Below are 27,700 nucleotides of genomic sequence, written 5' to 3'. Positions count from 1 at the left end.
AATCTTGAACGGGGATCTGGAAGGTTCAAAGGTAAGCTACCTTTCAAATGCTTTTCATGTGGTAGAGTTGGTCACTACGCGGCTAGATGCCCTCATAACAAAGGAAAGATGTCTGAAGAAGGTAATAGAAGTTATTACACCCATGTTAAAAGTAATGACTCATCCAATAGTGATGAAGACATTAGACTTCTCATGGCATATGAAAAGAAGGACGTAGAAACAGAAGAAGTTACCAAATTAAAAGAACAATTGGAGTTAGTAACCAGAGTAAGGGAGCAATTGCAGGATGTAGTAAAAGATCAGAGCATAACAATTCAGAGACTTGAATCAAAGATCCTCTCTCTAAAGGAAGATCTTAAAGAATCAAAGAAGCAGAATAGAGAAGCTCTTGAAGAACAAGAACATGAAGTGATCGAATTAAGGCAACAAGTGGAAGAAGGACGAAAAGCTGAAGAAAACATAAGGAAGCAGTATCTGGAAAAGGAAGAACAACATCAGGTTGAGGTAAATATCTTGAAAAGTAAATTAGAAGAAAAGGATAAACTGTTATGATTTCAAGATAGTACTAAGATTTTGGATGACATTCTTGGTAGTCAAAGATCCCCTACTATCAAAACTGGTCTTGGCTTTTATGAATCAGTTGAAGGTGAATCTAGCTCACAAGGTGAGGCAAGGAACTCTAATGAGAATTCTGAAATGCTCAACAAGGAGATGAGAGGACAACCTCATCAACAACCAAGGAAAGAAATTCCTCAAATAAAATCCTTTACTCCTAACTATGGACGTGATAGACGATTATTTCCTCCATTGGATAATGTTGAATGTTATGTATGTCATAATCTTGGACATGTTGCAGCCAGAGGCAGAAGTAGAATGTTTCAATACCATCACACAAGATCATCACATTCCAAGTACTTCAAAGGATATTTTTTTGCTTGCAATATGTTTGGCTACAAAGCAATTGATTGCAATAGAAGGAACATAAATCATGTAAGATGTTATGCATGTAACAAGTTTGGACATAAAGCAAGGGAATGCAGGAGAAAAATTCAAACTCCAAAGCAAGAGCATTATACATCATCACAACTCCAGGTATTGAAGAAGACATAATTAGAGACAGAAAGGTGTGACATGACTCAGTTAGCTGACATAACAGACACATGAGAAACTGAAAGTGAAGACCTTCGGTATTCCATTTTGCATATGCTGATATAATGAAGATAAGTTGCGTGTATACGTGATCTAGAGGCTGCAGAGTTGCGTATATGGAGCTCAGAAGATAAGGTAGTAGAACAGACCCAGGAAATGGTTCGGTCATGGTATATTATGGTTGGCACAGGCTCAGGGGGAGCATATAACTCAAATAATGCACTGTTGGCATTATGGTTAGAAGTCTTTTGTGATGAAGCTTATGAGGCTAAATGATACATCTTGCTGTTTGATCAAAGGAATGGTATTGCAGGTTTGGATGCTGATGCTTATAGTGCAGATCATATATGATGTATAATTGTGGCTAATGACTATCATGGTCTTAAATGGATTGCTGGCCTTTGTTATAAAGACCTTGCATGTGCTCAGGGGGAGCATGGACGAAATTGTACATCTTGACATATACAAAGGGGGAGCCCAATTAGAGATTTCAACAGGTACTCAGGGGGAGTATGGACAACAGAGGGAGAGAACTTCTTGGTCTGCCCTTTGCCCTTGATGTCAAAGGGGGAGAGTGACTTGGTGTCGTGGTTGCCATCAGGTCCAAAGGGGGGGATTGTTGGAATTATGATACAAGTGTTGTCCTTGATGGCAACTCACTCAGAGGTATGATACAGGTGATGTCAACTCAATCAGAGGACAGATCTTAGTACAACAGGTCAAGAGAGAGATATACGCAAGTTAACCTTGATGAAAGCGCGTATACCTGCGGGTGAGAAGAACAAAAGGCATGTATGCATACACACGTAGGTTCACAGAAGGAAAGGCGTGTACATGTTGGAAAACTAAGTATTGGTCCATGGTATTTGGTCCATGGTATTTCGGTATTGGTCCGTGATATTTGGTTCGAAGTGTTGACCCCAGGTATTGGGTCCAAGGTATTGGTTCTACATGGTTTTGGACCATGGTATTGAGAGAAGCCTAAACCTATATAAGGAGAAGATCATTAGGCTAAGGAAGGTGGAAGTGATAAAAGTCTGATGAAGTTTGGAGATCCAGTATGCTGGTTATGGGTTCATGATGCTTGGCTCGATCTGAATCAAGCTGGAAATGGCAACAAAGGTATAAGTAATTATCTTTAGATCTGTACGTGAGTTCTCTCTGGTGAAAACGCGTATACACGCGGTTTTGATATAGTCAAGTAGCGTATGCATTATGATATTTGATGTTTCAGGTTGCTATTTGGTTCTAATGGTTGTTGCAGAGTTCTAGGCTCTGGTCTATGTTCTGGTAGCTGTGTTTTGATGATAGGGTTTCAGTGATTCAGTATTGGGTGATTTAGAGATTGATGATGCGGTTATAAGTTGATGATTGTATTGTAGTAGTGATTGTTTTGTATTTATGGATCCAGTCTGAAAATTTATGAAATGAGGTCCCTGGAAGAAAAGAGAAGGTTGTAGCCTTCTGTAGGCCAACACCTACGTACTAGTACTTCAGCTAGTACAAGAGCTAAGGGGATTGTAACTCCCTTCTAGGAGGGTCTGGAGAATGAGAGAAGGTTGTAGTCTTCTGCAGGTAGAAGCCTGTGTACTGGTATAGGACTGCATCAATACTATTGTAAAAGGAAGTTTCTTATTAAAGGAAGATAAAGACGAATTGCAGCAGGCGGTTTTCACCCACATTGGTTTTCCACCTTATATCATGGTGTTCATGTGTGCTCCTTATGTGTGATGATTTGTTCAATTTACTGTTAATATGGTTAATAATGTTCTGATGCACTCATTGAAGATCAACTAATTGAATCATAAGTTTACAGGATATATGCTAACTGCATTAAACACAGTTGCATATACGCGCGGGTATCCTTAACTGAAGTAGCGTATATGAATCTGAGTATGGAAATGAAAAATTTATATTGATTTGTTAATATTGATTCACGCCCCCCCCCCCCCTCTCAGTATTATTTCCAACATATAGAGTATAGAGTAGATGTGTAGGTGTAATGTAAGAATGTAAACAATTCTAAATATGGGCTTAGTTAAGAATAATAGTAATAATAATAATAAAAGTCAAAAGTATGGGGATGAGTGCAAAAATCTAAATGTTGTCTCAATTAATAATAAAAATAATAAAATTCAATTTGTTATATTTTGATTTTGTTATTAACTTGTGAATAGGTTTTGTTACAGTACCATGAGCCAATACCATGGCTTATCAATACCTCAAGCCCAAAAACCATAACTTATTTCACAACCAAAATATTTTATAACAATATGACAAGATTCTTAACTGTGGATATTCACCCCCCACTTTACAGTGGATATTATTAACTTGTAAAAAATTGGTTTTTTTATAATACCATGGGCCAATACTATGGCTTATCAATACCACATGCTCTAAAAACATAACTTATTTCACAATCAAAATATTTTATAACAATATGAAAATATTCTTAACCATGGATATTCATTCTCACTTTACCATGGATAGACTTTGTTACGATACCATGGCTTATCAATATCACATGCGCAAAAAATAGAACTTATTTCAAAATCAAAATATTTTATAAGAATATGACAGGATTCTTATGTTGGCATTATGATACATATGTTGTACTTGATGGCAACCCACTCATCTCAGACAATAAATTATAATTTCACGCACTTATATGTAGAGAAAAGTTTATTTCATGTAGAGAAAAGTTCACGCACTTTTATGCAGAGAAAAGTTTATTTCATGTAGAGAAAAGTTCACGCACTTTTATGCAGAGAAAATTTTATTTCATGTAGAGAAAAGTTCACGCACTTTTATGCAGAGAAAAGTTTATTTCATGTAGAGAAAAAGTTCACGCACTTTCATGCAAGGAAAAGTGCGTATATGTTGGAGAACTTACCTTTGGTCCATGGTAGTTAGTCCTTGGTATTTGAACCTATGGTTTTGGACCATGGTACCTCGTCAGAAGTGTTGATCCCAAGTATTGGTTCATGGTATTAGTTCGACAGTTTTTGATCCTATGGTTTTGGCCCGTGGTATTGCATCCAAAAGTGTTGACCTCACGCACTTTCATGGTTAGGTTAATGGTATTAGTTCGACAGTTTTTGATCCTATGGTTTTGGCCCGTGGTATTGCATCCAAAAGTGTTGATCTCACACACTTTCATGGTTGGTTCATGGTATTAGTCCAACAGTTTTTTTTGATCCTATGGTTTTGGACCGTGGTATTGAGAAAGGACTAAGGCTATAAAAGAGGAAGGAGATCATTTGACAAAGCATCATCTGAATTATTGAATATCTGATAAAGTGCTAGATCTGGAATACTGTGATTGGGTTATGGTGCAGATCTGGATCTGAGCTAAAGAGGGATCTCACCGGTTGATGGAAAACAAGATCTAAGGATAGATCGGGATCAAATGGTTTGAAATGAACTATCTCTATATTTGATTATGCTTATTCTAGATCTGTATACTGACGTTTGTAATGATCTGAACTGGGTATAACTTGAGTTTGAAATCGCTGCAAGTCATGTTTGAATATTTATAGATCTGTACGCGGGTTGGCTTTGGTGTAAGCGCGTATGTATGCAGGGTTGGTTCATTGTAGTAGCGTATACAATTTGAGATATGATATTTGAAGTCACAGGTGGTTCTGGTTGTTGATGGGTTCTGATGATAGTTTAAAGGTGTCAGTATTCTGCATATCCTGTTTGGTTGATTGTGTTTAGCTTCAGTATTGATGGATGAGAACAAATATTGGATCAGGATCATAATGGCTCATATTTATGTGATCTGATGGACTAGATCTGGGTGCTAACACATATATTATCCTTGTATATGTATTGACTTAGTGTTTGGGTGATTCAGAAGATTGATTGATTATGTGCTTCAATGATATTAATGGGTCCAGTATGAAAATTGGATGAAACGTGGCCTTTCAGATTATGTGTTGTGCTTCAGGAGTATCCAGTATGAAAATTTATGAAACGTGGTACCTGGAGGAGAGAAGATTGTAGGCCGGCGCCTACGTACTAGTATCTTAGCTAGTACAAGAGCTAAGGGGGTGGCAGCTCCCTTCCAGTAGCAGTTGAAAACTTTGGAGCATTGTAGCAGGTAGCAGCTTGTGTACTAGTAAATGGATCGGCTAGTACAAGAACTATGGGGGTTGTAGCTCTCTGCAGGTAGAAGCCTACGTACTGGTATAAGACTGCACCAGTACAGAAATATTGTAAAAGGATTTTCTTATTAAGAAGAAGATTGAGATGACTTGCAGCAGGTGGTTTTCTCCCACATTGGGTTTCCACCTTATATCATGGTGTTCATGTGTGTGGCTTATGTGTGATAATTGTTCTATTTTACTGCACCTTTTTACTGTTAATATGGTTGATAATGTTCTAATGCACTCATTAAGGATCAACTAACTGAATCATAAGAAGTTGTGGAAGTAGCATATATGAATCTGAATATGGAAATGAAAAAGTTTTATTGATGTGATAATACTGATTCACCCCCCCCTCTCAGTATTATTTCCAACAATTGGTATCAGAGCTTGTCCTTTGGTAGAAGCTTGATCGCTTGAAGGAGATCCGTGGAACAATGGGAAAGAAGCTTAAGAAGAAAGCTCATAAGAAGAATAAAAACATCTCAGAAGAACTATGACAGTGGGAGAATCGATTGGGGATTAGGTATAAGAAGCTCTTCAGATTCAGATTCAGATTCGGAATCATTTCAGAATGAAGATGAACTATCAGGTATGAATTTGCTATCCTCTGATGTTCCAGCTATCTATCCATTTGGAAAAGATGGAAGTGATAACGAAACAACTGAATGTGCTCTTAATGCATTGTTGGCATTATGGTTAATAGTCCTTGGTGATGATGCTTATATGGATAAATGATTCATCTTGCTATGATATGGTTATGAGTTGTTCAGATGATTCTTGGGGTTACATAGTTGATATTTAGATCAGTTTTGTGGTTGATTCTCTAATGGTGCTTACATGGTGATCTTCATAAGGATAAGGAGAAGTACATATCTTGAATTCACATCTTCTTTACTTGATGATGAGTCACTCATATGTTGTTGTCGTCATATGCATAAAGATCATATATTACAGTTATGATGCAGGATTCCTATTGTTCTTGGCACATATATGGATGAGGATTGTTGGCTGGATACATGGATGATTATTCAATGTTGCATTGTTGGAGACATGATGATGATGAGTTCTTACCTATATGATGATAGTTGATGTTGACAGAACTTGAGCAGATCGAAAAGAACAACACTTGGGAGTTGGTTCCTAGACCAAAGGATAAGAATGTTATAGGGACAAAATGGGTCTTCGAAAATAAGTTGAATGAAAATGGGGAAGTAATTAGAAACAAGGCCAAACTTGTTTGTAAAGGGTATGCGCAGCAAGAAGGAATAGATTTTGAAGAAACTTTTGCTCCTGTTGCAAGACTTGAGGCCATCCGAATGTTCCTTTCTCTCTCAAGCTTTCAAAAGTTCAAAGTATTTCAAATGGATGTGAAATCAGCCTTTCTGAATGGAGACTTAGAAGAAGAAGTATACATTGAGTAGCCAGATGGTTTCATTCTTGGAAATGATCCAAATCTTGTATGCAGATTGAAAAAGGCTCTCTATGGTCTTAAACAAGCTCCAAGGGCTTGGTACTATCGTTTGGACAAATATCTTCATCAACAAGGTTTTTCAAAAGGATCAGCAGATAGCAATCTTTATATAGAAATTGAAAATGACAAATTGCTGATACTTGTTGTGTATGTAGATGACATTATCTTTGGCAGCAATGAAGAATCTATGAGTCAAATCTTTGCCTTGGTGATGCAGAAAGAATTCGAAATGTCCTTGCTTGGAGAATTGACATATTTTCTGGGCCTGCAAATCCAACAAAAGGAAGGAGGGATCTTCTTGTCTCAAACCAAGTATCTCAAGCAGATTTTGAAGAAATATGGCATGGAAGATGCAAAACCAGTATGTACACCCATGGTCACAGGATGTAGCCTCAGTGCAAATGATGAATCAGCAGCAGTACATCAACCAACCTACAGATCTATGATTGGAAGTCTACTTTATTTGACAGGTACCCGACCAGACATCATGCATGCAGTGGGAATAGTTGGAATATTTCAGGCAAATCCAAAGGAAACTCATCTTCAGGCAGTAAAGAGAATCTTCAAATATCTTCAAGGGACTCAAAATTATGGCTTATGGTATCCTAGAGATACAGATCTCACACTTCATGCTTATACTGATGCAGATTGGGCGGAAGCGTGGATGACAGGAAGAGCACAAGTGGTGGTGCATTCTTTATGGGTTCCAGATTAGTATCTTGGTTCAGCAAGAAACAGAGTTCGATTGCCTTGTCTACAGCTGAAGCAGAATATGTTGCTGCTGCATCTTGCTGCACTCAACTCCTTTGGATGATGCAGACCTTGCAGGATTTTCAAATCACTTGTACACCACCCATCTCCATCTTATGTGATAATACAAGTGCAATCAGCATTTCAAAGAACCCAGTCATGCATTCAAAAACCAAGCACATACCAATCAAGTATCACCTTCTCCGGGAATAAGTGCTTGAACAAAAGGTCAAGTTGGAGCATGTTCCTTCTAAGGAACAGGTTGCTGATATACTCACCAAACCATTGCCTAGGGAGACCTTTGAATACCTCAGGCAAAAGCTAGGGGTTGTTGATGCATCATCTTGTTGTTGAATCTCTTTTGATTGTTGGTTGTACGCAAGGTTCATCTGAAGTATATGCGTACATGTGCTGGGTTGCGGATTGGTCAAAGATCGAATGGCACAGGTTCAGCGGGAGCATATCATGCATTGTTGGCATTATGGAGGAAGTACAGAAGGAGATCATGGATGCTGGTCTGAATATTGCTGTAATACGTCTCTATCTCTTTCATGGTCATGGATTATGGTTCTTCTTTGCAGATCTGGTTTATAGTCAGGGGGAGCATGTTCTTAGGGGGAGCATAACCCTTTGCCCTTGATGTCAAAGGGGGAGAGTGATTGGTTGTTGTTGCCATCAAGTCCAAAGGGGGAGATTGTTGGCATTATGATACATATGTTGTACTTGATGGCAACCCACTCATCTCAGATAATAAATTATAATTTCACGCACTTATATGTAGAGAAAAGTTTATTTCATGTAGAGAAAAGTTCACGCACTTTTATGCAGAGAAAATTTTATTTCATGTAGAGAAAAGTTCACGCACTTTTATGGAGAGAAAAGTTTATTTCATGTAGAGAAAAGTTCACGCACTTTTATGCAGAGAAAAGTTTAATTCATGTAGAGAAAAAGTTCACACACTTTCATGCAAGGAAAAGCACGTATATGTTGGAGAAATTACCTTTGGTCCATGGTAGTTAGTCCTTGGTATTTGAACCTATGGTTTTGGACCATGGTACCTCATCAGAAGTGTTGATCCCAAGTATTGGTTCATGGTATTAGTTCGACAGTTTTTGATCCTATGGTTTTGGCCCGTGGTATTGCATCCAAAAGTGTTGATCTCACGCACTTTCATGGTTGGTTCATGGTATTAGTTCGACAGTTTTTGATCCTATGGTTTTGGCCCGTGGTATTGCATCCAAAAGTGTTGATCTCACACACTTTCATGGTTGGTTCATGGTATTAGTCCAACAGTTTTTTTTGATCCTATGGTTTTGGAACGTGGTATTGAGAAAGGACTAAGGCTATAAAAGAGGAATGAGATCATTTGACAAAGCATCATCTGAATTATTGAATATTTGATAAAGTGCTAGATCTGGAATACTGTGATTGGGTTATGGTGCAGATCTGGATCTGAGCTAAAGAGGGATCTCACCGGTTGATTGAAAACAAGATCTAAGGATAGAGCGGGATCAAATGGTTTGAAATGAACTATCTCTATATTTGATTATGCTTATTCTAGATCTGTATACTGACTCTTGTAATGATCTGAACTGGGTATAACTTGAGTTTGAAATCGCTGCAAGTCATGTTTGAATATTTATAGATCTGTACGCGGGTTGGCTTTGGTGTAAGCGCGTATGTATGCAGGTTTGGTTCATTGCAGTAGCGTATACAATTTGAGCTATGATATTTGAAGTCGCAGGTGGTTCTGGTTGTTGATGGGTTCTGATGACAGTTTAAAGGTGTCAGTATTCTGCATATCCTGTTTGGTTGATTGTGTTTAGCTTCAGTATTGATGGATGAGAACAAATATTGGATCAGGATCATAATGGCTCATATTTATGTGATCTGATGGACTAGATCTGGGTGCTAACACATATATTATCCTTGTATATGTATTGATCTAGTGTTTGGGTTATTCAGAAGATTGATTGATTATGTGCTTCAATGATATTAATGGGTCCAGTATGAAAATTGGATGAAACGTGGCCTTTCAGATTATGTGTTGTGCTTCAGGAGTATCCAGTATGAAAATGTATGAAACGTGGTACCTGGAGGAGAGAATATTGTAGGCCGATGCCTATGTACTAGTATCTTAGCTAGTACAAGAGCTAAGGGGGTGGCAGCTCCCTTCGAGTAGTAGTTGAAAACTTTGGAGCATTGTAGCAGATAGCAGCCTGCGTACTAGTAAATGGATCGGCTAGTACAAGAACTATGGGGGTTGTAGCTCTCTGCAGGTAGAAGCTTGCGTACTGGTATAAGACTGCACCAGTACAAAAATATTGTAAAAGGATTTTCTTCTTAAGAAGAAGATTGAGATGACTTGTAGCAGGTGGTTTTCTCCCACATTGGGTTTCCACCTTATATCATGGTGTTCATGTGTGTGGCTTATGTGTGATGATTTGTTCTATTTTACTGCACCTATTTACTATTAATATGGTTGATAATGTTCTAATGCACTCGTTAAGGATCAACTAACTGAATCATAAGAAGTTGTGGAAGTAGCATATATGAATCTGAATATGGAAATGAAAAAGTTTTATTGATGTGATAATACTGATTCACCCCTCCCCCTCTCAGTATTATTTCCAACATCTTAATCATGGATATTCACCCCCACTTTGTCATTGATATTATGAACTTGTGAATAGGTTTTGTTACAATAGCATGGGCTAATACCATGGCTTATCAATACAACATGCCAAAAAATCATATCTTATTTCATAATCTAAATATTTTATAACAATATGACAAGATTCTTAACCATCGATATTCACCCCCACTTTACCATAGATATTATCAACTTGTAAATAGGCTTTGTTACAATACCATGGGCCAATATCATGCCTTATCAACACCACATGCCCAAAAACCATAACTTATTTCACAATAAAAATATTTTAATTTAATTTAATTTTATAACATATTTTAGTTGAAGCTAATAGGAAAAGGGTTGTAATTAGTTTTGAGATATATATAAACTCTCTATCCTCACGACTACTAAAATTATTCCCATATAAATTAAATTAAGGTTTTAATAAACTTAAAAATGAGAATACTTTTGTATTTAAAGATGTGAAATTTATATAATACAAATATTAGTAAGAACCAACATAGATCTATCTTAACTAAGGATCCAAGTGATGATAGCAGGCAAAGTGAAGGGAAGAGAGGGGGAGGGAGATAGTGACAAAGATGGAGGGTGGAGAGAGAGAGAGAGAGAGAAAGAGAGAGTGATGGGGGGAGACAAAGAGAAGGAGGTAGGAAGAGAGAGAGGGGAGAGAGAGAAGAAGAGAGTGAGGGAGAGAGATATGAAGTTGGAGGGGGAGAGAGAGGGAGGAAAGAACTAAGGCATAGGGAGATAGAGGTGGAGAGAGAGAGGAAGTGACAATGGATAGATGGATAGAGAGAGAGGGAGAGAAGAGAAGAGGGGAGAAAGAGAATAGGTGGGGATAAAAATAGGGAGAGAAGGGAAAGAGAGAGAGAGGGAGGCACAAAGATGGAGGGGGGGGAGAGAGAGTGATGGGGGGGGCAACAGAGGAAGGTGAGAAAGAAAGGGAGAGAGAGGACTAAGAGAGAGGATAGAGAGATGAAGTTAGAGGGGGAGAGAGATGGAAGGAAGAAGAAAGACATAGAGGGAGAAAGGTAGAGAGAGAGGGGAGTGACAAGGGAGCGATGGAGAGAGGAGAGATGGAGAGCAGAGAGAGAGGCAAAGAGGAAGAGGGAGGGAGAGAGAGATAGATATGGAGAGAGAGTGTGTATGTTTTGGGGCTGAGATAGAGAGAGGGAATAAGAAAGAGACACATAGATACAAATATAGATATTATATAGTATTATATAACTAGCCTAGATCCATCTTAACCTGGATCTACCAAGCGCCAAAAAAGAGGTTTTCACATCGAGAGATTGGATCCCTCTTGGTGCTTGATAGATCCAAGTTAAGATGGATCTAGGCTAGCTTAATAAGTTTGTAGTTGTATTTGATAAACTAACACTTTTTTTATGGTTGTGTTTGAAAACAATTTTTCCATATTTGGTGTATTTATCATAATAATAATAATCTAATTTTAATTTAATTTTAAGCTTACCTTTTTTATGAAATGATTTTGTTGTTAGTTTATAGAGATAGACATGTTATACTTTTGGAATTTGAGAAGGAAACACGTGCTCTTAGCTTGGATGTACTGAAAACATTTAAGTGTAAGAAAGAAACATGCCCTCTTAACTTGGTTGTATTAAAAACATAAGTGTTCTTGTATACTAGGTGGGTGCAAACAAGAGAGAGTATATGGTAAGTGGATTAAATAGTTAAAAACAAATGTTAGTTAAGGAGAAAGTTACAAAAATCTAACAAATAGGCTAGGGTTAGGATATTACTATTTTGGGACATCTAAAGTTGAAGGTACATTTTATGGAGGTATAGTCTAAGCCCTTGGGTGTAAGGCACATATTATGGGTATCTTGGGCTTTTGGTGTGTGTTAGTGGTGTCAACTAGTGGTGGAGTGTCCAACCAATGAGTAGGCAAAGTTTTTTATTTACAAGGTTGGCATCAATCAAGTACTATCCCTCTCTACCCAACTCTAAGATGAGGAGTGTGCATAATGGGCTTATTATTGTAACAAATTTCAAATATTTTATTATCTTTAAGTTCAAGGGCTTGAATTGGCTGCCTCAACCTACAAATCTTTAAAGGAACTATGTGTTTTTCAATTAAACCCTTGTGGTCAAGGAGATGCAAAAAAGGAAGGCCTTATGGCTATTTTTAAGGGGTTGTAATGATCCTCGTCTTGTGGTAAATATGTAGATATGATGCTAATGGTCCTGATCTTAGTACATTCATGTATATAATGTAAATATTTTCCTATCACCTTGCATTGTGTAGATATGATAGATATTTTGTGGTTACCCTAATGTACATGTTGAAGTTCCACTTGCATGATTATGGGAAACACTTCTCAATTATCCTTGTGTACATGGGGAAGATCATAATTACTTTATGCGATAAAAACACCTAGTAGCATTTTCACACTGAACACAATACAATAAACTTAACCCTAATATATTAGGGAAGAACAAGTAACTAGCTAGACTCTAGAAGGGTTTTTGGATTGACTGTTAGTGAAACTCATTGCAGTTAGGTGTGCCAATGTGTAGTGAGTGTTAGTGAGTGCCAGGGAAACATAAGGGAGGACTAGGTCAAAATGCATGGAAATGAATGAATAAGAGTGTGTGATAGGGAGTGTCAATGAGTTCTAGGTGTGGTAAGAGGGGATTGACATGGTATGCTAAGTAGCACTAAGTCATTCTAGCATGCCAGAGAAACATGCAGCCAATATGTGCTAGGTGCCAAGGTGTGCCAAATAGTGCTAGAAAGTGTTAGGGAGCATTAGGGAAACACAAGGGAGAACTAGGTGAAAATAATGCATTCAAATGAATGATTAAGAGTTTGTGACAGGAAGTGTCAGTGATTTCAGGGTGAGCTAAGTAGGGAGTGACAAGGTATGCTAGGTAGTGCTAAGGCATTCTAGAGGCTAGAGAAACATGACAAGATGTGTTAGGTGCTAGGGTGTGCCAATGCATGCTAGGGTGAGTTATGGAGTGTTAAGGAAAAATAAGGGAGCACTAGTTTCAAATGCTTGGAAATGAATGAATAGTGCATGGCAGGGATTGTTAGAAAATTCTAGGTGTGCTAAGGAGGGAGTGACAAGGTATGCTAGGTAGTTCCAAGGAATACTAGAGTACCAGAGTGACATGCCAATATGTGCCAAGTCATAGGGTGTGCCAATGTGTGTCAAGGAGTGCCATGAGAACATAAGGGAGAACTAGTTCAAATTACATGGAAATGAATAGATAAGAGTGTGTCATAGGGAGTGTCAGCAAGTTCCAATTTTGTTAAGGAGGGAGTGACAAAGGGTATATGATAGGCAGTGCCAAGGCATGCTAGAGTGTCAGGGCATGTTAGGGAGTGGTATGGTCTATTAGGGAGTGGAAAATCATGCCAAGGAATGCAGGGGATGATAATGTGTGACATGTAGTGCCAACAGATTGTTATACGTGCCAGATGTTATGGCATGTGAAGATGTAAACTATGTTGCTTAGTTGTCTTATGGGCACTGTTGGATGTGAGCCTTGACTTGGTAAGTTGTTAAGTGGGATGAGTTCATATTGGAAATGATAAGCCTAAGATGATTTATAGTCCATTAGGGGAACAAGGCATAGTCTAGTTGTAGTAAATTTAACTTGGTAAAGTTGTTGTAGTCGAGGCAGGACTTGGTTAGGTTCCTAAGTCTAAAAGAAAATAAGGGTAGTTATGAGGGAATGAAAATTAAGGAGTTCCATGGCATGCCAAGGAATGAAAAGGCATGCTGACATATGCCAGATAGTGTCAATCCATGTCAAGGAGTGTCAGGGGATCATAAGGGAGAACTAGGTCAAAGTGCATGGAAATGAATGAATAAGAGATTATGCCAGGAAGTGTTAGTGAATTTTAGGTGTCCCATGGACAAAGTGCATTAGGATAATTTCATATTAGGACTTGTAGGAGGAAAGCCTACGATTGTGATAAGAGGATGGAAAAAGTAGTTTGAGACAAAGGGAGACTTTGATCTAGGCACAACACTATTTTTTCAATGACTTGGTTGGGTTCCCAAGTCACAAAAAAAGTAAGGTTATGTATGAGGGCATGAAAACTAGGGAGTTGTAAGGTGTGTAAGGAATTTCAGGAAGTGCTAACACATGTTATAAAGTTCCAAGGAATTTTAGGCATGTCAAGACATGCCAAGTGCTAAGGCATGCCAATGTTTGCTAGGTTCTAGGATGTGGCGCCAACACATGCTAAGGATTGCCAAGGAAACACAACGGAGGACTCATTTCAATTACATGTAAATTAATGAATGTGCATGTGTGATAGGGAGTGTTAACAAGTTATAGGTGTGCTAAGGAGGGAGTGATAATATACGATAAGTAGTGCCAATAGATGATAGAGTGCTAGGAAATCCTACTAAGATGTGACAAGTTCCATGGTGTGCCAATGTGTGCCAGGGAGTGTTAGGGAGTGTTAGGGAAACACAAGGGAACACTAGGTCATAATGCATGGAAATGAGGGAATAAGAGTGTGTGGCATGGAGTGTTAGTGAGTTCCAAGTGTGTTAAGGAGGAGTTACAAGGCATGCTTGGCAATGCTAAGGAATGCTAAATTTCTAGGGCGAAATGCGGCCAAGATGTGCCAATGCATGTAAGGAAGTGTTAGCTGGGAGTGCCAGGGAAACAAAAGGGATAACTATGTCAAAAAATGGAAATTAACAAATAAGAGTTTGTGATTAGAAGTTTCAGTGAGTTCTAGGTGTGCTAAGGACAAATTAACAAGGTATGCTAGGCAGTGTTAAGGCATGCTAGAGGCTAGGGCGACATGCTAAGATGTCATAGGTGCTAGGGTGTAACAACACGTGTCAAGGAGTGATAAGGAGTGCTAGGGAAACACAAGGAATAACTAGGTAAAAATTCATGGAAATGAATGAATAAGAGTTTGTGACCAAGAGTGTCAGCGATGTCTAGGTGTGCTAAGGAGAGAGTGACAAGGTATACTATGTAGTGCCAAGGAATGCTAGAGTGTTAAGGTGGTAGGCCAAGATGTGTCAGGTGCTAGGGTGAGCTAGGGAGTGTTAGGGTGTCAAGGAAACATAAGGAACCACTAGTTCAAAATGCATGGAAATTAACGAATAAGAGTGTGTGAGATGGAGTTTCAATGAGTTCTAGGTGTGTTAAGGAGGGAGTAACAAGGTTATATGCTAGGCAATGCCAAGGTATGCTAAACTACCAAGGCATGTCAGGAAGTGCCACAGTGTGGTAGGGAGTGTCAAAGCATGCCAAGGAAAGTAGGGGATGTTAACGCATGCCACATAGTGCGAAGGCACTCTAAGCCATGTCAGGTGTTATGGCATGTCAAGATGTAAATTGTGTTTCTTAATTGTTTTAAACCAAGGTTGGATGTGATGAACCTTGTCTTGGTAACTTGTTAAGTGGGATGAGTGAGATTGTACATGAGTATGCTAAGATGAGTAACAAGTAGTTCTTAGGTGAACAAGGCATATGTTGAATTTCCATGACACATGAGAATCTGGGTTTGGCCTTAGAATTTTTTATGCGAACACACTCAAGTGCCACAACACATCTACTATGCAGAACGAAATCTGCCATGAAAGAAAAAGTAATGGATTGAATGCACATAGTTTAGGGTCTATACATCTTCATATGTTAATGCTTATTATTGTGATATACAATAACCATTTATATGTCTGGTGTAAGACTCCTCTAGAGATTTCTATCCAACAACAACATCTCTGTGGTAAAAGGTGTACTGTCAGAGGTTGGTCCATCAAAAATAGCAACCAAAAAGGACCTTACTGTGCACACAGATGAATAATTAAGAATATTGTTATCTATTAGTGCTAATGTGGAGGTATGGGACAAAATTACATAGGCATCGAACCTTTTTGTTCAACCAATCAAGATCTAAAAAGGAAAATGTGTGATTATATATACATGTGTGATAGTATTTGGAGAAATGCCAACCTAACCCACAAATTTGTTGACACTTTGCTGGAGCTGACCTATAATTGTTCCTAAATTTGATAAACATGTAAAATAGGACTGAATTTTCAATACAAAATATAAATTGATAGGAACACGGACTAAGTGTGAGGGTGTAAAAATTGGTATGGTTTAAAGGGATCGATCCCTTTGAAAATTCTTAAATGTGGTAATGAAGGTGAGCCTCATTCTAGAACCCCTTTGGGAATCCATCTTAGGAATTGGTGTAGGATGCAACACTTCAGAATAATTTTTGTAACATTGATGTCAACACTTGTATAGTGACATGGGGTTGGAGTTGGCCTGTCAAAGCTCATTGGTCTACTTTGGAACTTCTCTAGGGTGATGCTTTAGATGATTGAAGTACGAGGGCATGATTTGATATTTAGTTTGCATTGAAGAAGCTTTGGAGGCTAGATATTGTAGAAAAACCACTTGTTCTGAACATGGAAGCACATGTCGCTGAAGAAAGTAACAACAAGTACACAGATTTGAAACTCAAATCACATCACTATTTATTACTCTTTGAAACAAGAAATAACTAAATATTTCAAACACTACAATTCACCTTTCCTTTAGTCTAGAAGGTACAATGAATCTAGAAACATGTACAACAATGTCTCAACTTTCTTAACTCCTAATCCCAATGCACCTTCCTTGCATGGATAGATAAGACAATTAAAGTCTGTCGCTAGTGAATATGATATGAGATATGCAAACATGCTTCCTTAGCTAAGGCTGAGAATTAATAACTAGGGAAGTGATCCTTTTAACTGTGCATGCAAAAACTAAAGCAAAGAGTTTCGCTACTCCAGGTGCCAGAAATGAATCCACTGCCTAAGATAAGTGCTTTTCCTAGAACAAGATATTAAGGACTCAGAAACTTTGTTTCTTCCTTCAAGAGAGGTGTATGCCAAATAGAACTAAGCTATCATGCACTATCCTCCAAATTCATTCACCTTTAACAAAAATCTTATGCCCAAAAAAAGACAAGAGACCAATATCCAACAAAATTAACTGACTAGCCAGAGACCCTTGTGCTCAAACAGTGAGATAATAAGGGAATGTCAACTAGGGTGGAATATTTCACCATTGAAATTGACAAGAGATAGAAGGGGTAAAAAACTATCAGACCTAATGCTCAAGAACAAATGAATTAATCCACACTTGGTGATCCAAAATGAATTCAATCCTTCTTTATTTATAGATTTTGCAGAGGGGTTTCATATTCTTAAGTGATTGAGTAAAACTTACTCCGAACCCCAAAGTTAGTTTTTGAAGTCCAGTTTCCCCAAAAATTGCCCAACAATGGGTATTTTGGGGTTTTTTCCCCTTTATGGAGGACTATAGTCTACGTGGATGGATAGGATATTACATCCCATTCGTCCTCAATTTGTAGAGGACGTTACATGGCACCTAATAAAAGAAACAATGCTTTAGTTTAGGAGGTAATAACTAAATGCTTATTTCATTCCACATAGGACATACATCTTGTAAAAATGATCATGGGGTACAAGTACTACAAAAGGCCTAAATCTTACTAGCATTATCATAGTATAAGAATAAAAACCCTTTCAAGTGAAACAAGGTCAATACCACATACTACAAGCACAAATGACAAATTCAAAAACAATATACTTATTCAATGAAAGGATAACGAATCATATTAGTGCACTTTAAATTTAATATCTCTTTTGATGCAGTGTCAATCAAAATTTCTCAGGTTGGATCATAATTAAGTACTCAATGTTGTTTTGGGTTTAATTTGGGGAAAAGGGGGAGTTCTTGGTGACAATGGGATGATCAGGCTTTTCAGAAGGGAGCTCTGCTATACGTTTCAACATACAAGCCGTTCATTCTAGTGGAGGAGATATAGAGAAGCCTTTAATAAAGACCTTTCCAAGACCAATTTGAAGGAAAATCCATTTTCAAAGCTTAAACATAGTTCTAGATTCAAACAAGAGTAGTCATTTTTCAAAAAAATTATTAATTCCCAAGAAATTGGAGCCAAGCTGACATGTTGACCATTTATTCTTCTACTGAACAAGGAAGCATTTATGAAAAGTCCTTGGCCCTTTGATCCAGTAATTGATGTAAATCTCTTGATTAGAAATGTAATAAGAGATGTAGTTTATATTAAGGAAAAGGGAAAAGTAGATTCCTAACATATTTGAAATGGAAAAGGATAACTCCATCATATTTTTTGCTTTAGAAACTTTGCTAATTTCCATGATTGAAACATGTATTCATGCCTTGAAAGAAGCTCACAAATGCTTTTGATATTGGTTGAGAAAAGAAAATGTGCAAAGTTACACTCACATAGAGGTATGGAAAAAAGTATGTGGAGCTTGTTGTCCCAGAATCCAAACAAAGAATGGACAAAAGGTGAAAAAACCAAGTCAAAAGGTATGTGTAGCTTTTTTCATGCAGAGGTAGGTGTTAACTCCACACTCTACAACGAAGGCTTTGCACGCAAGTGACACAAAGGTTTGCATGCAGAACTTTGGATTAAAAGGAGTGGAGCTTGATGCTACATGTCCACTATTATCCCACTTTCTGTATGAGTTACAGGAGATAAAAATAATGAGATACGGGAGATATAAAGTAGATACTATTGTTATTCAAATTTAATAAAAAATATTACTATGTCTTCCTCGACATAAAAGAAACATTTTCCATAAAATATTTTCTCCATGAACCTGATTTAAAATGAATCTCTTTCATTGATGCATCCAACCACAAATAGAAATGATGCTGATGGGCCAATTTCAGTTTAGAAAAATCACAATTAGTTTCAATTCTAAGATCTCCTATTTTCAGTTCAGATTTCAGTTACAAGCAGTGAAATAGGATTCGCCAATCAATCGTGATTAATCACAAGTTGGAATTTGCTTACCCTCCAAACAATCCGATCTAAATATTTGTGAGTCTAACTCACATTAACCAAGTTTAACTCATGGTCAATGCAATTTTGACTTGAGACTTACCGATTAAAGCATATTCCTGCGATTGATTCCAATTTATTCGACTTTTAGCCTTGACTCGACGAGCACAATTTTTTCAAGTTTAGGTATACCACATTGCTAAAAACTAAATGTCAATCATTCCAAAATTTATTTCTCATTTCTCAAGCCCAAAACTCATACATTGAGACCTATAGTAATCAATCAACTACTCACTATTACACAGTCTAGACTCAATATCAGGGAACTGCCAAGGTGAGCCTAAGTCCAGACTCCATATCGGGTAGTTGCCAATGTGTGTTCTATCCATACTCCATATCAACCCTCGGGCAGTCACGCGTCACCTTCAACGTGTGTTACCTTTAGGCTTAGCCACTTCACTATTCAACAATCGAGGTACATTGGCACTTGGCTTAAATAATAGGTATATTACTATATTGAAGTTTCAATGTCATTTTCAATGGCAAGTTTCAAGTTTCACTGTTCAACAATCGAATGTTTGATGTATTCCTTTGGTTATGACTTTTCAACCCTATAAATGGGGCTTAAATAGATTTTAAAAATGCACTAAGAAATGGTTTCATACCAACCATCAACCAAGTCATCAAGCATTCCTTCCTTGGTCGATGTCTTGCCAAATTCAAAGGCTTTAACCATGCATTCACAACTTTGTGTATTTTTGTTCTTCCAGAATCTGTTGTTGATGTATTGGTTCAATTGTATTATGCTAAATGATCTTGTAAATTCAAGATTACAATGCAATATATGTTGATAATATTTCCTTTAGGTAGCATTTCCTCATATATACCTAATTGTGTTTCAAGGTCATAATGATATATTAGGTTGAAATGTGCTTGTGTTGCTGGACAGACTCCTCTTTGATCCTTAACAAAACCTCATATCCTTTAAAGCCAACCCTATTTTTTGCAAAGTTATACATGGAATTTTTAGTTTTAATTTTTTATTGTATTTTACAGGAGCCAAATTAAATAGAAGGCACAACTCCAAATCTAAACAGAAGCCATAATTTAAACACAAGTTTAAAACAACAACAATGTCGAGGGAGAAGGACTTTGCTTAGGCTTATTGTGATAATATTCTTGGAGACCTTAAGCTCCTTTGTAAATTTTACAAAGTGAAATGTAGTGGAGGCATTTATAGATTCAAGTACCACCTTGCACAAATACCCGACCATGATATAGGTCTATGAAAAAACGTTGACAAAAATGTTAAACACCAAGCAACCTTGGCCATTGATATGTTGAGTCAGCGTAAGGCAAAGAAAGAAAAGCAAAAAAAAAATAGGAAATCCTAGATTTGACAATTTTTCTTCCATTACCCCATTGTCATATCCATCTGTTGAATCCCCAATGCAGTTCCCAAGTTTCCCACACATGCCTCCAAGTCCAAGTCAAACTCAAGGCCAAATGAATCCTCTTGCATTCAACACTGGAGGTGGAAACATAAACACCTTTTTTTTCTCCCTGCACAAAACCCGGTTCCCAACCTACCTTGGATACCACTGGTTGGAAAAAAAAATATCCATAGTTAGGCAAGGAAGGCCATTGCTAAATTTTGGTACTAATTTGACATACCTTTCCACTATGCCATAAGTCCTTGTTGGAAAGCTATGATTGATGCAATTGTTGTTGTAGGTCCAGGGTTCAAAGCTCCTTCATTAGAGAGCATTAGGACAAATTTGTTATTAGAAAGTGTTGAAGATGCCATGCTTGTGCTATTTGAGTTTCGTTCATCATGGGTAGAAACAGGGTGCACGATCATGAGTGATGGATGGACAGATCAGAGGAATAGAACTTTAATAAATCTCCTTGTATCTTGTCCAGTAGGTACAATGTTTCTCAAATCAGTGGATGCCTCAGACAAGGTTAAGACTTCACAACTTATTTGTGAAATGATGGAGGAAGTCGTTCAAGAAGTGGGAGAAGAACATGTTGTACAAATTTTCATCGACAATGCAGCTAATTATATGGTTGTTGGTAGACTTTTTGAGATTAGGCACCCCACTATTTTTTGGACCTATTGTGTTGCCCATTGTATAGATTTAATGCTTGAGGACATTGGTAAGCTTCATTGGATACATGAGGTTGTGGAGAAGGAAAAATCCATAACCAAATACCTATACAACCACATTATTGTCCTACACACCATAAGAAAATACACTAAAGGTAAAGAAATTGTTCGACGTGCAATGACTAGATTTGCAACAAACTTCATATCTTTGCAATTTGTGGTTGAGTAAAAGATAAATCGGAAGAGGATGTCCTTGGGACCTGAGTGGATGGCATCTAAACATTCCAATACCATTAAAGGCATTGAATTTGTTGCACTTGTATTTAATGACGATTTCTGGAAAGATGCCGAAGAGATTATTGTTGTGATGGAGTCCCTTCTTAGAGTTCTCAGGTTTGAAAAAACCAAGCAATCTCAATAGGGATGACCATTGAGATTGAAAAAAGACCAAGCAATTTCAATAGGGATGATGGTTGGAAGATAAGTAGTTGCTAGATCCCTTCCCTCTCTTCCTAGTCGTTTCTTCCCCTTCCTCCCCCTCCCTCTACTATTGACTTGTTCTTTATTTCCCATATTGAAGCTTCTATCTAACTTGTTTTCTTTATCCATTCTTATTTGAGTTTTTGGTCCTGTTTGGAGATCTCCATCATTCTCTTTTCCTTTTATTTATAAGATGGTCATTTTCAAGACTATCTGAATGGGTTAAAATTATCTAGTATATGATAATTATTTAAATTTAAGTAATAAGTTTATGCTCACATTAGATAACTTTACTAATAAATTTATATTAATTAGTCACCCAAACCATTAGTAATAAGAATAACAATGTTATTGTAATATTATAATAATAATATAATAATAATAATAATAATAATAATTAGTATTATAATTTAGTTAATATTAAATCCATACATTACTAATGGTTATATTCCCTAGATTTATTAATATTTATTAACATTTTTCTCATTATGATTTTTTATCCCTAGATTTATTTCAACTCAAATTTGATTAACATGAAAGTATTAAAATAATATTCGTTTGTAATATTCTAAACTTTATTTAAATTCAAAACATTATAAAATATAATGATATCCACCCTTAGATAACTATTTATCTAATAACTTGACTAGTCAAAATAGTCGTTTTCTGGGTCCATTATAACCGTTTGTCTAGTCTAGTCTAATATAGCCATTTTCTAGTCAAACCTAGCCGTTGGAAGATCTGTTATCCCTATTTAACATGTAGCCATGATTTGATTCTTCAACTTGTCTTGACAATGAATCACACTCGTTGGTTTGAAACGCATCAAAAAATACATTATCGTGTGATTTACGCTGAAAAATTCTTTCTCATATACTTCAAGTCTTTTAACTTTTTCATGTTTTAAATTTCATTTCAAGCTTCTTTTTATTTTCAATGTTTCATATTAATTTAAATTTGAAAGCTTGAACTTTCAGGATGGTTGATGGTGACAAACCCACTATGGGTTACATTTATGAGGTGATGGATCTCATAAAGGAGGCCATCAAAAGAAGATATGAGGATGAGGAGGCAAAGTATATGCCTCTTTGGGACATTATTGATGCACATTGGGATAGGAAATTGCATTCCCCCTTACATGCTACTAGGTACTTCTTAAATCCATAGTATTTTTATGATAAGAGAAAATTTAATGAGGATGGGGAAGTTCACAGAGGACTTATGACATGCATGGAAACGTGCTTCCCTGACCTAGAATTTCAAATTCGTTTCTTTTCCCAACTATAGGATTATAGAGCACCATCTAAATTATTTTCCTATACCAGTGTTATACAAGAAAGGTCTAAGGTGTTTCCAGGTACCCTTTGAGGCTTGAAGGCTTTATCAGTTCATTAAATTTGTTTAAACTTTATTTTTTATGTTAAATGTTTTATTAAATTTTGTTGTCTTTTTAAGTTTTTACTATTTAGTATTTAGTACATCTACTCATGAACCCTTGCCACTTGCTAGGTCTTTGGTGGCAAAAATTTTGTAGTGATACGCCAGATTTGAAGAGATTTTCCATTCGAATCTTAAACCAAGCATGTAGTGCTTCAGGTTGTGAGTGCAACTGGAGCATGTTTGAGAAAATACATTCTAAGAAGCACAACCGATTGACACAAAAGTGCTTAAATGACCTTGTATTTTTCCATTACAATCTACAACTTCACAACAAGAAAATACTAGGTGAGAGCTTGAATTTGAAGGTTTCATAATCTGATTTGGAATTTAAAGTTTAAACTTTAAAGTTCAAAGTCAAACTTAAATTCACATTTCAATGTCTCATGATAATGATAGGTTTGGATCATTCACCAATAGACCTTGAAGAGATATATTTGCAAACTACAAATGTAGCAGATTGGGTCCAATTAGAGGAGGCTCCTCTTTTAATTCTACGTGACTTGAATAACTTTGAGAGTCAAGCAAGTGGAGGAGTGGGAGGAATCGCTTCTAGTTCTCACTCTTAAGAGTCTTAGAATATTAGTTACTAATTTTTTCTAATTAGTATGCAGTTATTTGTAAACTTTTAGAAGTAGTTACTTCTAGTTCTACGTAGTCACTAGTTAGGAGTCATGACTCTAGTTCTATGTAGTCACTAGTTAGGAGTCATGACTCAGTACTTCGGATCATGTTTGGACTCATAACATATATGAGATGTTTATTCATTCATGATATTTTGGACATGTATTGATATTATGAATTGTTTGGACATGGCTTTACTGAATATCAATGAAAAATGTTATTTTTTTTTTAATTCAATATATGTGTATATTTTTATTTATTGAATTCATTGATTTCTTCCCGATTTTTCGCCAATCTGATTAAAACTCTTATCTCTTTTGCCTCATTGATTTATTGTCTATTTTGAGTCTGGTAACATTGGTTACAAGTTTCATTATTCACTTATGAGTGCTAAGGTGTCCTAGAGAGTGCCAATGCATGTTGAGGAGTGTCAGGGAGTACTAGGACAACACAAGGGAGCACTAGGTCAAAATGCATGGAAGTGAATGAATATGAGGGTGTGTTGGGGAGTGTTAATCAGTGCTAGTTGGCATGCCAAGGAGGGAGTGACAAGGTTGCTAAGAATGGGTAAGGCATGCAAGGGAATATTAGGGAATGTCAATAAGTGCTAGAGTGTGCTAGGTAGTTCCAGGGTGTGCTAACATGTGCCAAATAGTGCCAAGGCATTCTAGGTGCTAAGACATGCTAGGATGTGCAGGGTGTCAGAGTATGCCAATATGTGTCAAGGAGTTTCAAGGCCACAAAAGGAATAACCATGCTAAAATGAAAGGAAATGAACACATAAGAGGGTTAATAAGTCGGTACTTTATCTTTTCCAAAAGGGGCATGCTAGGCATGCTAATAATATGTTCCAATACATGCCAAGTGCCAATGTGTGCCAAATGCTAATTTTTTTCAATGCAATATTATGCCAAGGAGTTCCAGGGCATGCTAGAGAATACAGGGAATGCCAATACATGATAGGGGAATGATATGCTAAGCTATGGCATGCTAACATGTGCTTTGGCATCCTACTCATGGCAATATGTTCTAGGTACAAAGATGTTTCAGGTACAAAGATGTTCCAAGACATGTGAGGTGCCAAGGAATGTTAGTGTCTTGTTCCAAAGCATGTTAAGGTGTGCCATGATTGTTGAGGAGTGTTAGGTCTCTCTCATTAATATAATTGACAGAGCTTGATTATGTATTAAATAATATAGTTCCTACACACACTAGTGAAACTTTATTTAAAGTAAATTTGCTAGATAAGAAACCAAATAGAGATGAACCATGTGTTGATCCATAGGAATACTATATTCTTATGACTTGATGGAAATGATACACACTAATTACTTCTTAACAAATTGACTGGCTATTATAACCACAATGACCTTGGACACATAATGAAAAAGACTCCACAACAATGCTCTTAACTCATTATATTTTGACAAAAAATATAGTAACAGTTACATAGCGTCATCAAAAACTCATTGGAATGATCAATGACGATGAACATTTTTTGACCGTCACCAAAAGTAACCAAAAAGAGCATTGGTGAGGGTCAATAAAAGATTGTCACTCGAAGTGTCACCAAAGAGAGAATTAGTGATGGGCCTTTAACGATCCTCACCAAAAGTGTCAGCAAAGAGAGAATTAGTGATGGGAAATTAACGACCCTCACCAAAAGTGTCACCAAAGAGAGAATTAGTGATGGGAAATTAACGACACTCACCAAAAGTGTCATTGAAAATGGCTTTGGTGACAAACCTTAAAGGACCATCACTATATACACTTACAACAATGATTTTTTAAAGACATCACCATATTCGACATTAGTGATGGACCTTAAAGGTCCATCACAGAAATGAAGCGTCATCAAAAACTCATTGGAATGATAAATGATGACGAACATTTATTGACTGTCACCAAAAGTAACCAAAAAGATCATTGGTGACGTTCAATAAAATATCATCAGTAGAAGTGTCACCAAAGAGATAATTAGTGATGGGCCTTTAACAACCCTCACCAAAAGTGTCACCAAAGAGAGAATTAGTGATGGGCCTTTAACAACCCTCACCAAAAGTGTCATTGAAAATGGATTTGGTGTCAAACTGTAAAGGACCATCACTATATACACTTACAACAATGTTTTTTTAAAGACTGTCACCATATGCGACATTGGTGACGGACCTTAAAGGTTCGTCACAAGCATGACCCTCACCAATGACCCTTTTCCTTGTAGTGAGGGAAGAAGAAAGACATAGAGAGTGAGAAGTGGAGAGAGAGAGGGAGTCACAAGGAACAATGTAAACTATAAAACAGGATCTGTAAACTCAAAATGAGAACTCTAGCAAAAAAAAATCCCAAAAAAACATGAAAAACAACCTAAAAAGAAAAATGTTGATGTTGGAATACGCTTTTTTTTGGGGAAAATTTTCAATATTTTTTAAAAATGACAGTAAAATCCAATAAAAACCAAATTTTTTTTATGCAATAAACACTCTAAAAACAAAAGATGTTGATATTGGGCTAACGTTCTTTTTTTGAGGTAAAGTTTCAACATTTTTTAGCAATGGCATTAAGGATAAAATACCATGACTCCGAAAAACCTTAAAATTCCAACTATTTTCTGGGATGACATTAAAGATAAAATATCACGTCTCTAAAAAGACTTAAAATTATAACAATTTCCAGCCATGGTGTTAAAGATAAAATACTTATAACTATTTTCAGCCCTAACATTAAAAATAAAATATCATGACTCAAAAAAGCCTAAAAGTTTTTACGATTTCTCAACCATGACATTATGGAAAAAATTTATGACTAAAAAAACTTTAAAAATGAACACATGAATGAAAAAGTTTTTATACCAAGAATAATTTAGTTTTTAAATGCTAAAAGTATGACGACGTTAAAATCTTAGCATAAGACAACTTGACACATTGCAACAAAAATTTTAAAATCAACCATCAAATTGACACGCAATTTAGGCAAACTTGACCCATTGTAATGAAAACTTAAAGACCAACCAACCTAAAAATTCAACCAAATGAAAGATTGCAATAGGAGGAAATTTTTTGGAAACAAAAATCCAGAATCCAATGGCTTAAGGAAGGAGAAAAGAACACCAAATTCTTTCACAGGTCCATGATACAACATCGACATATAAACCACATCATCTACCTCAAAGGTAACTAACATAAAATATTAGAAGGCCATGGCAATACAACCCAAGAACTCCATACCTACTTCCATAGTCTCATAACATAACCCATTGAGGATTGAAATCTAGCTATTAGGAAAATCATCACCCATGTTCCCAATATAGTCACTCGAGAACCAAATGAAATGTTGATGAGGGAAATTACCACTCTGAACTAGAAGAAACAATCAAAAGCATGCCACGTAATAAATACTCGGCCCTAATTGATTCACAATTAAATTATTTCAAGAATATTGGGATATAGTAGACAATGAAGTTACTCATCTTGTCAAAGAATCCCGAAAAACTAAAAATTTTCCAACCACTATTAACGCTGCCTTCCTAACCCTCATCCCCAAGAATGCCCAATCAAAATCACATGTAGAATTTAGACCTATCTCCCTCTACAATGTTATCTATAAAATCTCTAAAGTCATTGCAAATTGTCTCAATCCTCTTCTACCCCTCACCATCCCTCATGAACAATCAGACTATGGAAGGAATGTATAATTTAAATAGCATAATCATTTACCAATAATAAAATCATTCACTCTTTGCGAGAAAAACCCCAGCGATGGTTATCAAACTAGATATTTCAATGAATTTTGACAAACTCAACAGGAAATATGTATCTCAAATGTTAAAATCCTTTGGCTTTCAAGATTCCTAGATCACCTAGATCAACAACCTTATCTCAAAATCCTTCTTCTCCATCCTTGTGAATGGAACACCCTCCCCCACTTTCTTCCCATATAGAGGCATTTGCCAATGCGATCCTCTTTCGTCATATCTATTCATAATCATGCCTGAAGGCCTAGTTAGACACAT

This window comes from Pinus tabuliformis, chromosome 7 (assembly GCF_031772625.1).
Source record: "Pinus tabuliformis cultivar Carrire ecotype Pingquan chromosome 7, CPIR1, whole genome shotgun sequence".
Taxonomy (NCBI): domain Eukaryota; kingdom Viridiplantae; phylum Streptophyta; class Pinopsida; order Pinales; family Pinaceae; genus Pinus; species Pinus tabuliformis.
This window is presented reverse-complemented; position numbering follows the sequence as displayed.